The sequence below is a fragment of the Nothobranchius furzeri genome, chromosome 3 (genome assembly GCF_043380555.1).
Source record: "Nothobranchius furzeri strain GRZ-AD chromosome 3, NfurGRZ-RIMD1, whole genome shotgun sequence".
Lineage (NCBI taxonomy): Eukaryota > Metazoa > Chordata > Actinopteri > Cyprinodontiformes > Nothobranchiidae > Nothobranchius > Nothobranchius furzeri.
This window is the reverse complement of record NC_091743.1, coordinates 55,940,401-55,954,431: the sequence shown is the minus strand read 5'-3', so window position 1 is coordinate 55,954,431 and position 14,031 is coordinate 55,940,401. Positions and strand designations below refer to the sequence as shown.

General features: G+C 41.1%; 1 protein-coding gene across 9 annotated transcripts in view; it reads right to left on the bottom strand.

Moving 5' to 3' along the window:
* The window catches only part of slc2a9l2 (solute carrier family 2 member 9, like 2), a 213,261-nt gene that overhangs the window by 141,527 nt on the left and 57,703 nt on the right, over positions 1–14,031 (bottom strand). The gene's annotated exons all lie outside the window — the stretch shown is intronic.

Sequence of the window (14,031 nt, the reverse complement as noted above, 5' to 3'; positions counted from 1 at the left end):
GGGCCAGAGTGAGAAAATCAGATTTTGGTCCATGTGCTCCAGTCATAGTGGCTGAAATGTAATAAATGGACCTCATCAAGGACAGCTTTGTGTCTCTGTCAGAATGTGACAGAAGTGCCCTTAACCTTGGTTTTAAAAACTCAAACATCGGGTTTCTACTTTGACCTTTTTACCGTTTTTCCACCCAAACTCAGATGAATCACCTGCATGTTTTCACTGCACAGATGACATTTGATTCATGAGAATTTAATATTTTTTAAGGCTTGAAAACAGCTCTGTTTCTGTCTTGGAGTGAAAAATGAAAGAAAAATCAGCAAAAAGTGGTTCAGACATTTATTATTGATATTGTTATCTACAAGAGATTTATTAACTTTTTATTCAGAGACAGAAAGAAGGATGGCGTCTAGTCAGTCTCTTTGTTTTTCCAAGCATTCGTCTAACTTCCACACATCAAAACACGACTGAAAATAACAAATGGAAGGTGACATTAACCGGACAGGATAGGTAGGCTAACACTAACATGGGTGTGAGTTTGTTTTAACATCGGAGTAAAAATTACACACAGTTGTGTGTGTGTGTGTGTGTGTGTGTGTGTGTGTGTGTGTGTGTGTGTGTGTGTGTGTGTGTGTGTGTGTGTGTGTGTGTGTGTGTGTGTGTGAGATAGTGAAGAGAAATAAATGTTATATCCATGCTCGTGCAGTTTACTTTTATAACCCTCTTAACTCTGTTAAGGTAGCGCGACTCGGGTTGTGAATGACCACAGTCACCAATTCTTGTCATGTGTCTATGCATGTATGTCTGATCTCTGAATTGTGTGTACTGAAACTCTAATTTCCCTCTGGGATTAATAAAGGATTGATTGATTGATTGATTGATTGATTGATTGATTGATTGATTGATTGATTGATGTAAAATATGATCCTGATCATAAACACAAGGATGATGTGTGATTAAAAACATCAAAAGTGATTTATTTCTGCATTCCTCCAGGGGTTTATTTGGTAGCTATTTTTTGTCTATTTACACTGTTTAATATTTGATGTTTACTAAATCCATATTTAGGGATGTTTGTGGATTTACACTTGAACAGAGATTCCTCCTTTCACCCTGAAGCTGTAGTCACATTTGCTGTTGTCACTTAATACAGTTTTCTGTAATCTCATTTGTCAGGTTGATAAATTATTTCCCCATTTTTTATTGATTCCTGGTGAGGGAAGCTAGAAGGTGTATCCACCTTTGTATCTGCAAAAATCAAGCTTAAATTGTTTTTGAAGGACAAATAGATTAAAACAATATTTAAAATGCTGAAGAAGTGAGTTATTTTCCCCAAGGGGCCGTCTTAATGGATCTTATGTCTTTGTGCATTTCACACACTTCACTCTGTCTCATCCTCGCGGGTCTGACCAGCTAAAGGAAGTGGAGCAATGATTCTGTGGCAACAGAATTCAGAGCTTCAATAAAAAGAATTCAAAACATCAAAGTTGAGACAGAAATCTATGTTTTGGGGCCATTTACAATCATAGCTTTTCCTGTAAAAATCTGATTGTTTGCAAAAATGTTAAATGGCATGTATATAGTGACTTCTAGGGTTCTACAACCCCCCAAGGTCTTTCATCCACACACAGCTGCCCTGGGGCTCACTGACAGGAGCAATGCTGAGATGCACTGGTGCCACCAGTCCCTCCAACCACCAGCAGGCAAGAGGCGTGAAATGCCTTGCCCGAGGACACAATGACTGCAACAAATGGGACAAAAACCTGCAACCCTCCAGTTCCAGAGCAGGCACTTAACTCCTCTGCCACCATGGCAAGCTAACGTTCTTAAATATCTGCTCGACAAAACTCTAAATCAATCATATCACACACCCTTGGTCAGGATTCAAACCACCTTGACAAAATTTGTTTTGTTTCCATCATATATTTATATATATATATATATACATGTACATATAAGAGAGAATTATAAGATACCTTTCGTCAAACTTTTTGACAGGTCTATTGTTCTTTGACCTTTCAGTCCTATTGTTCATTTGACCCTTGACCTTGCCCCCCCCCCTTCCTATCATTAATCAAATGGACAGGTGTATTGTTCAATCTTTGCCCCCCCTTCCGTATCATTAATCAAATGGACATGTGTATTGTTGATCGTCCAGATGGCCTAGACCCCCCACGCCGCATCATCAATGGCGTATTGTTGAACGTCCAGATGTCCATGATTCCCCACGTCATAGGCTAATGTGTGTAATGGCGCATGAAGTTTCTTATTGTGTTACCCAGCGGTTCCCACAGCCCCCCTCCCTTCTGAGTGTAATCCTATTGTGTATAACTCTTTAAAAGCTCAGATCTGTCCGAATGGTGAAAAGCCGAGCTCTAAGAAAAAATGATGAACCACGAGGAGATGCATGAAGCACCAAGATGACGCTGCAGCCCTTATAATGCATTTACCAGCCCTTACTGGCACACTATATCAGTCTAACCTCGTGGGACTTTTTATATCTAACATGACATGGCTCACTGACAGTGGATGAGTGCGGCCTAACTGCTGTGAATGACAGCCCCACACGCTGGTCAAGTACTTATGAAATGGTTGTACGTCTCCTCAAAGTTAAAGAATCTGTTTGTGAAGTAGCAAACAAGATGGGATGGTCTGCTTGCTCTCGAGTGAGTGGCATAAGCTGAAGTCAATGCAAGAACTTTTGCAGCCTTTTGCTGAACACACACAAACTCTTCAGAGTGACACATTGTCTATGTCATTAATACTCTCTTTGATTTACTCAGCCATCTGGCAGATGTTCACGTTGGATTTCGTATGTTCAGTCTTAAACTTTGTGTTTAAATGTGTAAATATTTACATGCAGCTCACTGACACTTTTTGACCAGAACTAAAACTATTGTGTAAAACTCTCTGTCCAGCAGCACATCAAATTAATGGCTGTAAGCCCACACACACACACACACACACACACACACACACACACACACACACACACACTTACACACACATTTAAAGCACTTTCCCCTTTCAGAAAATGTCTGACTCTCTCTGTTACCAACTCTAAACACCATTCATACATTTCTCTCACTTCAGAAAAGCAATGGTTTGCCATCCTAAACCATTTATGGTTCTATTGTAAAGCACCCTGCATACTCAAGCCTATAAGAATAAAAGTTGATCCTTACCTCAGTGTGACGCTTTTAGTCGACAACTCACAAAGCAAATGACTCTGTATTGTTTTGCAGGTGGGCTGAATTGAAAGAGTGGCGGGAAGTTGGTTCAACAAAGATCTGTTGAGCTTTCTTAAAGTTCATTCTAAACAATTTTACACGGCCAGCGACTTCTGACAAAGCAAATGACTTCCTTTTTTTTTTTGCAGGTGGCGGGAAAGTTTTAAAACAAAGATTTGGTTCATTCTAACCTAGTCGGCATGGAAACAATTCACAAAAGCAAATGACTTGCTATTGTTTCAAAGAGCTATTTAGGTGAACAGCATCTTTGGTTCGTCATCATCAGCAGTGAAAGCTTAACCATCGCCTCCTGCCTTTAGTGTCACATTTTGTTTTCACTGTCACACACACACACACACACACACACACACACACACACACACACACACACACACACACACACACACACACACACACACACACACACACACACACACATTGCTTCCTGCCTCAAAGAAAAGATTTGATCCTTTTTGTAGGACCTATAACAGCTGAAATAAATAAAAAGCTGTTTATGAGGTTTGTTTTTTGGGAGGGGTGGATTAGTAAAGTCTCAGAGCAGACGTACCTCTGGTCAAACCTTTAATGTCATACCTCTCAGAATAGTTAAACTAAGGCACATGCATGTCGTAAACGGATTTACACACGAGCGAAGAAGAAGAACCGATGGATACGTGTTTTGAATATAGCCTTCCTCTGCTTAAAACAACGTTCGAATTGAGACATGATGAGATTGGCTTGACAACGCAACAGATTTTTCATAAGCGATTTCAGGAAGAAATGTCCGGTACAAAACCGGTCCGGTATTATTTTTTTGGATCTGCACGCACGCACGCACGCACGCACGCACACACACACACACACACACACACACACACACACACACACACACACAAAACTCTAAACACCCATTCAGACATTTGTCTACCTATACAACAAAGCAAATGACTATGTATTGTTTATAAACATTTTTTTTTCGACCAATCGCAACCGTTTTCTATTCAAGATTTTTTTAAACAGCTGTATAAAATGTAAAACCGCATTTTCGGAGTCGTGATTTGAGGTGTAACAAGCTAAGATGACGGGTAAGTTTTTAACTTAAGACGCAAATCTTTTTTTCTCTTTCTAGTTTAACATCTTTATTTTCAGACGCTATTGTCATATCGGACGGCGAGTGGGAAGAAATTCCTATTGAGGAATTAACTTGTAAAACTCCGGTCCCTCTGGATGATTTGTCTAAAATTAATCGTGCGGTCGAGAATCTGAGTGAGTGGATTTTATAAATATATACGTAACGTTCTTTTCTTCAGCTGAGAAATATCTCATTTTACAGAAAAGGAGGGGGTTCAACCTTACCCCGGAAGTGATAACTTTTACCCAACCACGCCTCCATCCACCAGCCGAACCGTCTTACATTCGTATCAGCCCAGCCAGACCGTCAGATCACACGCGAACGCGAAAGCTGTTCGTTACAGGACCATCACGCCACAGACGATCCTCGAAGCTGGTAAGTGATTACAAAATAGCGATTAATAAGTCAGAGATGTGTCGTTCATATTTATCGTTTTTATTCTCCAGAGCAACGGCCGACGGCCTACGCACCCCCAATATCTCAGCCCCCACCACCTCCAACCCCTTCTCATGCGCAGACGGATGGTAACGATAAAAAAAAACAACTGATTAATAAGTCAAAGATGACTCGTTCACATTTACCGTTGTTTTTTATCCTTTCAGAACAACATCCGACAGCCGCTTCAATATCTCCGCCCACACCACCTCATCCTCCTCCTCCTCCTCCCCCTTCTCCTGCGCAGGGTAAGAGATATATAAAAAGGTGGTTATTTACTTCAAAGATGATTCGTTCATATTTTTCATTATTTTTATTCTTTCAGAACAATTGGACAGCGACTCTGAAACCGCTGAACGTGCTCCTGAGCAGCCAGCCGGTAAGCTGTTTCACAAAAAGCTCCGCAGAGTATATTAAATTTTGAAGTAAAAAAGATGATGTTTTTTATCCTTTCAGAACAACCCACGACCGACGAAGAGAACGCCCCACCTCCTGCACCTGTACAGAGTAAGTTAAATTTATATATATAATTTATTAAAAGCTCGTTCATTTTATTTATTTTTATTTATTTTTTCATCAGAAAAACGGTTGAAGAAGAAGAAGCGGGGCAGATTTACGCCACTTCAGAGATTAAACAGGATGAAGCTTGGGTACTTGCTCCTGCAAGTGAATTCCGGCCTGGTGGATGTGATGCAACAAGTTCTGGCTCTGTAAAAGGACGACGCAGATTTTTTTTCTTCATTTTTAGTAGGTTTTTAATGTCTTTTGTATCATGAGTGAAAATTGGTTTGATGACCTTTCAGATTTGTTTGAAGTAGATGATGAATTAAACGTAGATTTGTTAGATCGAATTTTAGATAATGAAACCCCCCCTCTTCATCCATCCTGCAAAAATCTGTTAACTGACTGGTTTGATTTAAGCGGACTGAGTGAAGTAGATGAATTAGCTTCAGATAGTGAGATCTTAGACGATATTTTAGCATCCCAAGCCGTTTCAAACGAGGTCGATCAAATTCTAGCAAATTCAGATCCGCCTTCATCAGAAGCTGTAGATGAAATTTTGAGACAAATAGAACACCAGCAGCGCGTAAACGAGATCGATCAAATTCTAGCAAATTCAGATGAGCCTTCATCAGAAGCTGTAGATGAAATTTTGAGACAAATAGAACACCGGCAGATCGGAGGGAGCGTAAACGCAGCTTTTAACCAGCGTGAAATTAGAGAGAGAGTGTCTTTTCAAGCAATCAACGACCCAGCCGAGTTTTATATTAATCTGATGGAAATATTAAACAGGTTTGCTGAAAGAGGAAGCCAGATCGCGCGTCCCAACGATAGAGTCCAGTTTGAAATTAATACTTTGCACACGACGCACCACGTTAATTTTAATTATGACGGATCAAATATGTTAAATCAGCTTCAGTATTTACTGGATCTGTTAGTCCAATCAAATGAAGCATTAGAGGCCGACAACGAATTTAATTTCAGACTGCAAGTGATAAATAATCCGTCCGGCGGCGGAAAACGAAAAATCGAAACCATTCTGGATCACGAATTAGTCAATAAAAAACGAAACCATCTCATTTGCCCTCCAGAGGCCAATCAGCCGTTGTGTTTTGCGCTAAGCATAGCCGGACTGTTAAATCCCTCAGCGAGAGATACAGAATTATTGAATGTGGCTAAAAATATTCATCAACAGGCAGGGCTTCAGGAGCAATCAACCGTTTCATTTAGCGACGTGATTCGATTTGAAAATATTGTTCAAAGAAAAATAATCATTTTTTACAGATCCGACAGAATCATTTCTAAATTTGAAACAGATTTTAGTGATCGATCAAATCCGTTGTTCATTTTGCTACTGAATCACCATTATTACGGCATAAAAAATATTAAAGGTTTCTTAGGAGCCAAATATTTTTGTTCATGGTGCTTTTCCGCTTATAATAACATGAACGGACATCATTGTAAATGGTTCTGTCGCGTGTGTAATACCGATTTATGCAAACGGACAGAAACGTCTCTCATCACATGTTCTGATTGTAATCGAATATGCCAAAATGTAATATGTTTTCAAACTCACAAAACACCTGTTTTAAGGCCTCAAGCAAACAGGTTAGTTTCTCCTTGCGAAATGTTTAAAAAATGCACCATTTGTAAACAAACTTATTACATCGCCATGGGTGGAAATGGCTCACAGCACGTTTGCTCAGCGACCAAATGCATCGTTTGCAAACAGTCGGTGGTCACGGATGATCATCGCTGTTTTATTCAGCTTGAAAAAAAAGATGACGGTTTAACGGAAAAGGTTATTTATTACGACACTGAAACGTTTACGGATCAGAACGGTGTGCATACACCTTTTTTAATCTGTGCAAAATCCGATTCAGGCGACGTTTGGGAGAAATTTGGTTTAGATTGCATTAAAGATTTTATTATGCAGATGCGTCGTCCTAAATTCAGCAATTATACATTTGTTGCACACAGTGCTCGCGGATTTGATGCTTATATAATTTTGAGAGCTATGTGTCAATTAAAAATTGTTCCCAAAAATATACTCATGCAAGGCTGTAAAATCCTGAGTTTTCACGATCCAGATTTCGGGTTGAGATTCATTGATTCCTTAAGTTTTCTCATGATGAAATTAGCCAACCTTCCAGCTGCTTTGGGCTTTACAGATAAAACTAAAGGTTATTTTCCTCACAGATTTTCATCGCTTGAACATCTGAATTATAAAGGGCCTTATCCAGATGTCAGCCATTATGGGTTTGAACAAATGTCTCCGGAGCATAAAAAAACATTTTTAGAATGGTACACCGATGTGTCTAAACAGCAGCTGTTTGATTTCAGAAAGGAGGCTGTGTTTTATTGTAGAAACTATGTGGAAATTCTGCGTAAAGCATGCGGTATTTTCAGAGAGGAGTTTTTTAATGAAACAGGTATCGACCCGCTGAAATCTGTCACGATCGCTTCAGCTTGCATGCGCGTGTTTAGATCAAAATTCCTAAAACCAGACACATTGGCCATTCCTTGTCTGCTTGGCTATCGACCGCAACAAAAACCATTTTCAAGTTCAAGCATCGTGTGGCTGGAATGGGTTTCACGCAGTCATAATGTAGACATTCAACACGCTTTAACGCCTTTGGGGGAGTATAAAGTGGGAGATTTTTATCTCGACGGATATGCTGTGATTTCAGGCGTCGAGCAAGGGTTTGAGTATATGGGTTGTTTTTTCCACGGCTGTCCAAAATGTTTCTTACAGTCATCCATATGTCCTCTGAGAAAAATCACTTTTGGTGAAATTTATGACAAAACCGTCGAAAAGCTTCAGTCATTGGAAACTGTGCATCGATTAAAAATGAATGTCATTTGGGAACATGATTGGCAGGAGATGGTAAAAACTGATCCGGACGTGAAACAGTTTGTCTCAAGATTTGACCCCCCCGCCAGCTCCTCTCTCACCTCGTGAAGCCCTGTATGGAGGCAGAACTTGTCCGGTTCGGCTGAGGCATTCGGCTCAGAGCGGTGAAAAAATCCACTATGTGGATTTTACGAGCCTGTACCCTTATGTAAACGCCACACAGACTTACCCCATAGGCCATCCCAAAATTCATGTTAAAATTTTCAGAGATCCAAGTCACTATTTTGGCTTGATTAAAGCTGTCGTTTTGCCACCCAGAAAACTGTTTTTCCCTTTTAAAACATCCAAAGGTAAACTTGTTTTTACACTATGTCGCACATGCGCTGAAATGAATAATCAATCTGATTCTTGTTCACACAGCGCGTCTCAACGTGCTTTGACGGGCGTTTGGGTGAGTGTAGAGTTCAATTACGCTTTGGAGTCAGGTTACCGTCTGGTGAAAATGATTGAAGTCTGGGATTTTGAGAAAAGCAGTAAAGATGTGTTCGCAGGTTACATTAACACGTTTTTGAAGCAGAAACAACAAGCGTCTGGTTTTCCTGAAGGATTGATTGACGATGACTCGAAAAGAAAATACATTCAGGACTACAAACTTCATCAGGGAATACAATTAGATGAGTCTAAGATTCAGCACAATCCTGCTAAGCGTGCCATTTCAAAATTATGTCTCAATTCACTCTGGGGAAAGTTTGGTCAAAGAGATGATCTTGTACAAACCACATTTGTTCAAAAACCTGATGAATTTTTTGACATTCTGTTTTCAGGGAAATACAAAGTTAAATTCTTCAGCTTTGTCACTTCAGGAGCCGTTCTGGTGCAGCACAGTTTGACAGAAAAATGTCTAACGACTCCTGGCAGAAGCAACAACATATTTATAGCCGCTTTCACCACAACTTATGCCAGATTGAAATTATTAAATGCGTTGAACAAACTGGGAAATCGCGTCATTTATTACGATACAGATTCTATAATTTATTCTGTCAAAGAGAATGAGTGTGTTTTACCAACAGGACCGCTGCTGGGGGATTTAACCGATGAACTGCACGGCGATTCCATCACAGAATTTGCTTCATCCGGTCCAAAAACGTATGCTTACAAAACCCGGGACCGCCAGCAGGTGGTGCTAAAGGCTAAGGGTATCACACAGTCATTCATTTCATCTGATCACATCAATTTTGACAGCTTAGCGCTGCTGGTTGAGGGGTACGTGTCTGGAGAAAGGGGAAGATTTTTGCAAACTCGGCAGGAGATCGTCAAGAGAGATAAAAAAGGCCTCACTCTCTCGAATGTTTCATTTGTGAAAAGGTTTCGTGTGATTTTTGATAAGCGGAGGTTATTTGCTGACGGCAGTACAGAACCATTTGGGTATTAAAAATGGAAACTGATTTTGACGCTAGACTAAAATTTCCATTCAGTGCACAAATTGCTGGTCCGTCAGGCTGTGGAAAAACCTTTTTTGTAAAAAGTATTTTGGAAAATTGTATGCAATGTTTAACTGAAATGCCAGAAAACATCGTGTGGTTTTTTACATCTTATCAACCTATGTATGATGATCTTTGTAATAAAAGTATTAGATTCTTTCAAGGTCTCCCGCTTTCATTCGAGGATGATGATTTATTTCCATCGGGTCATAACCACTTGGTGATCTTGGATGACATGATGTCTCAAACGTCCAGCCATCCTGGAGTGTTAAAATTATTTACGCAGCTGAGACATCACAGAAATATGAGCGTCATTTTAATCACTCAAAATGTTTTTCATCAAGGAAAACATAGTCGTTCCATCAGCTTAAACACCAATTATTTGATTTTGTTTAAAAACCCTCGAGACAAATTGCAAATCAATGTTTTAGCAAATCAAATATATCCTACCCAAAAAAGATATTTCATGGAGAGTTTTCAAGACGCTACGTCAGAACCGTACGGTTATTTAATTGTGGATTTAAAAGCTGAAACGCCAGAATCTTTCCGTCTCCGTACGGGTTTACTTCCGGATCAGCTCACTGCGGTGTATTTGTCTAAAACAGAGCCATGTCAGCCCGGATAAAACGCAACGCCAAGATTCTACGTGCTTTGTCACGTATGAAGCCTCGCCAACGTCGGGAGTTTTTAAAAGGGTGCTCCGAGGACGTTCTGAAGGCTTTGTGCGAGATAGCTTTAAACGTGATCAAAGGAAATATACGTCTGTCGCCGCGTCAATTTCAAAAGTTGTCTAAAAGCAGAACGGTGCTCAGGCAGTTGACTCATAACAAAACTAGCCTTTTTAAAAAAAAGAAGCTTTTAGTCGGCCAGAAAGGCGGATTTCTACCCATACTCTTAGCAGCCGCTGCGCCTCTGATCGGCGAACTGATAGGTGGCTTAATAAGGAAATAAACGATGGCTTCTCAAAAAATGTTTATGGTGACCCCCCAACAATTACGTCAGCTTGTTAAACCTACGATACGGGACGTGGCTGAAGAGAATCTTGACGCTGAAATGAAATTAATTATGCAGGAGACGGGATTAACGCCGTATGAGAAAATTTAAAAATACAATGCGCTGCTACAGCGTTATTTAAAGTTGATGAGAAGCGGATTACACGAAAGCGCACCTCCCACTGAACCGCCCACTGTGACGGCTGAGCCTACGTCAGCTGTAGAAACAGCAGCTGACACACTCATTAATGAAACGCTCTAGAATCTTCCTGTACGCGGAAGAAAAAACGCCGAGTACCTGCTGAAAATGACACGATTAAACTGGACTCCGACGGGGGAATTTAAATATAAAGGCGATGTGCAGAAAGGATCGCACATCCTTGACTTGATTAAAAGCATCAGCAACCCGTTAAAAAAACATCCACAATCAGAACCGACGGGTTGGACTCCTTTCCTAAAAACTCTAGTAGAAAAAAATGTGCCCTTATCTATCGTGTCCAATCCGCTAGCGAAACGTCAGATTACGCAACTCAGGAACGGAGGGGTTGTGCTTCCGGATTCTGAAGACGGTGTTTTGAAGAAAAAAAAGAAAAAACCGAGGAGGAATATCATTTTATCACCAAGCTGGAGCGATGTCCCCACTTTGAAGAAATGGATCAGCTTTACACCTTAACTCTCTTGTTTGTTCAATAAAACTTTATTCAAAACAAATTTCACAGTCCGTGACATTCTTTAAACATTTCAAGAGTACAATTCACCTGTGTGAAGTATACATCATGACGTTTGATGCAATTTGAAAATTTTTTAACAAAATGATAAACCATAGCATCATTTTTATCTACATTTTTATGATATTTAGACAGAATTTGTTTCAGAGAAAGTCCACAAGCCTTATGACACAGGAAAAAAACACAATGCTGGCCACAACGGTCGGATGCAAAACTCTGTAGCTGACGATCCTGATATTGTATTCTTGAACAACGTTCTGTTAGAAAATTCAGGATGTTTTCAGGGTAATATTTAAATTCAGGCGATAGACCGTAAGAGTCAAAAAATGTTCTGAGGCCATTTTGTTCCACAGCTAGCGCCAACCAGTGTTCACCGGGTAAATGGACAGGATGAGTGTTTACCACAAAGTAGGCCGGTAGTCGAATGTTTTTTGGGACGGTAGACAGCTGATCAGACGCGTACACGCCACCAAAATAATCTCCCAGCAGGTTCGATAATATGCCGTCCAATTCGTGATTATCCATTAATAATAATCCACCAATACCTCTCTCTTTGAGTTTATCTCCAGAATGGAGTCGTAACACGCATACACAATGAGTGTAGCCGTGGCTCTCAGAGGTTCTCCAAAGCGCATCTCCATCCTCAGGTTGCCGGTGGAAACGGTTGAAAGCGCCTCCGAGTCATCCGCTGTGTTCAGATTAAAGGCAAAGAGTGTAAACCCCTGTTGATATTCCAACCTATTAATCAATAGAGGCAAATCTTTCAATTGTCTTGAAGTGGCTGTAAACAGATTATAAAATTCTCTGACCGATGTTCCCTGGTAAAAAGTAGGTTGGAAGGCTTTCGATGGAATCTGTTTTCCGTCTCTGGACAACGCCAGATATTCCACATTCATGTGGCGAAAATTAAAAGGCGAAAGATCTCGACGTCCTGTGTAAGCTTCGTGATCCACTAATCCTAAGACGATATATTTAGGAATGGCGCCGAGAAAGAGGTTCTCCAGATTACATATCCTCGAATTTTGTGGAATGGAATAAGTTTTGACGGTCACGCGTGAGAGCGGGTACATGGCGTTTGCTTTTAGTAAAGCAGACTCGTGACCCAAACGTACGGCGGGTGAAATATTAACTTTCTTCACAAAAAGCGATGCACCCAGCAGTTTCAGCTTGTAGGTGGAATCACGCGCCCCCATCAGGCAAAAAGCATCACACGCGCGTGTCAGTTTAATTCTGAGATCGACGGAATTTAAAAGAAGTCTTTCACAGAAAAATATATCAGAATGCAGGGGTCCAATCAGATCCACTTCTCTGGAGTTTTCTGTAAAAGTCGCTCGTTGATTAAGGCCTAAATTGCGTCCGTTAATTACAACGGCGGAATCGTGCGCGCCTGCGGTGTCTTTGAAGAACAATCCCGCGCTGAATTGAGAATTCAAACTCGCTTCAGAAAAGTTCAGCAGGGTTTCGATGATCGCTCTGTAGGGGTGCGTGGCGCTGGACTGTGAAATCAGACGATCGCCGAGAACCACGTCACATTGTGAGAAAATCGTGTTTATCGGGTAATTAATCAGACCGGTGGCAGCACCATCATCTAGCGGGCTGCCGTCATCGTTTGTAATTTTCACCCGCAAAAATAGAAGAGTGTCGTTTAAATCCAAATATTTTTCTCCATCTCCGGGGACAAAAAATTCTACAGGCCCGCCGTCCGTCAGGGCCGCTATGGGTAAAATTTCGCTGTAGATCTTATCTTCGATAGACAACTGAGTCATGGGTACGGTGAAGAGATCCAGTTCACTCAGCGTACATTCTGACGATTTGCTGTGGAGCAGTGACATGATTAAAAAATATCAGAGCCCGTCTGGCGAGACTTCCTCCTCTTTTGCTTGCGTTTTGTAACTGGAGCTTTGATGCGCCGGTCGCTTCGTGATGTAGATGTCTTTAAACGCCTGCCGGGGGGTCTTTTGCGAACACGCCTCGACAGAACCATGAGGCTTGACCCCTCTTGGGCATTAGGGTCATTGATTTTACCGACGGCTCTCGTCAACACATCTGACACGATTCCTGTAGCGGCCTTTTTGAGATGCGGTTTAGCCAGAGCAAATCCTTTTTTAACAAAAGGTGATATGAATCGAAACAGTCTTGAAAATATCGATCCAAAGCCACGTCCGTACATATAAGGAACACCGCTAAAACCTGGTAAACCATGACCGGCCTGAGTGACGTAATAATTGATAAAACGGTTGGGATCGTTTCTCTGCAGGTGATAAATCATGTCTGCAAGACGTACGAGCGTAACTGACTCTCTCACCCTGTTTCACGAGCGTTATATTATTGTATTTCTCTGATGTGCGGGCCTGAAATGAAGCCTCACCGTTGTTTTTCCGTATAAGAAGTGAATCGGCTCATTCTGATCAGATTTTATTTCGATATGAATGCTTTCTATATGATTCGTAGAAACGCTGATGTAATCCACAGGATTAAACACATGAGTGACCGTGTGACCGAAGGTCCCTTCAACTTTCACCGTACGTAATAAAGGCGCAAAGACGTCCCCGACCAACTGCTCGGTCACGACATCCGTGTAGCAGTAAAACTGATATAGACCGCCTGTTAAATCGGGTGGGTGAGGCGCCGATTTGATCGGTTCATCGAGGCCTGAAGTACCTTCAGGCGTCAACCACTCACCC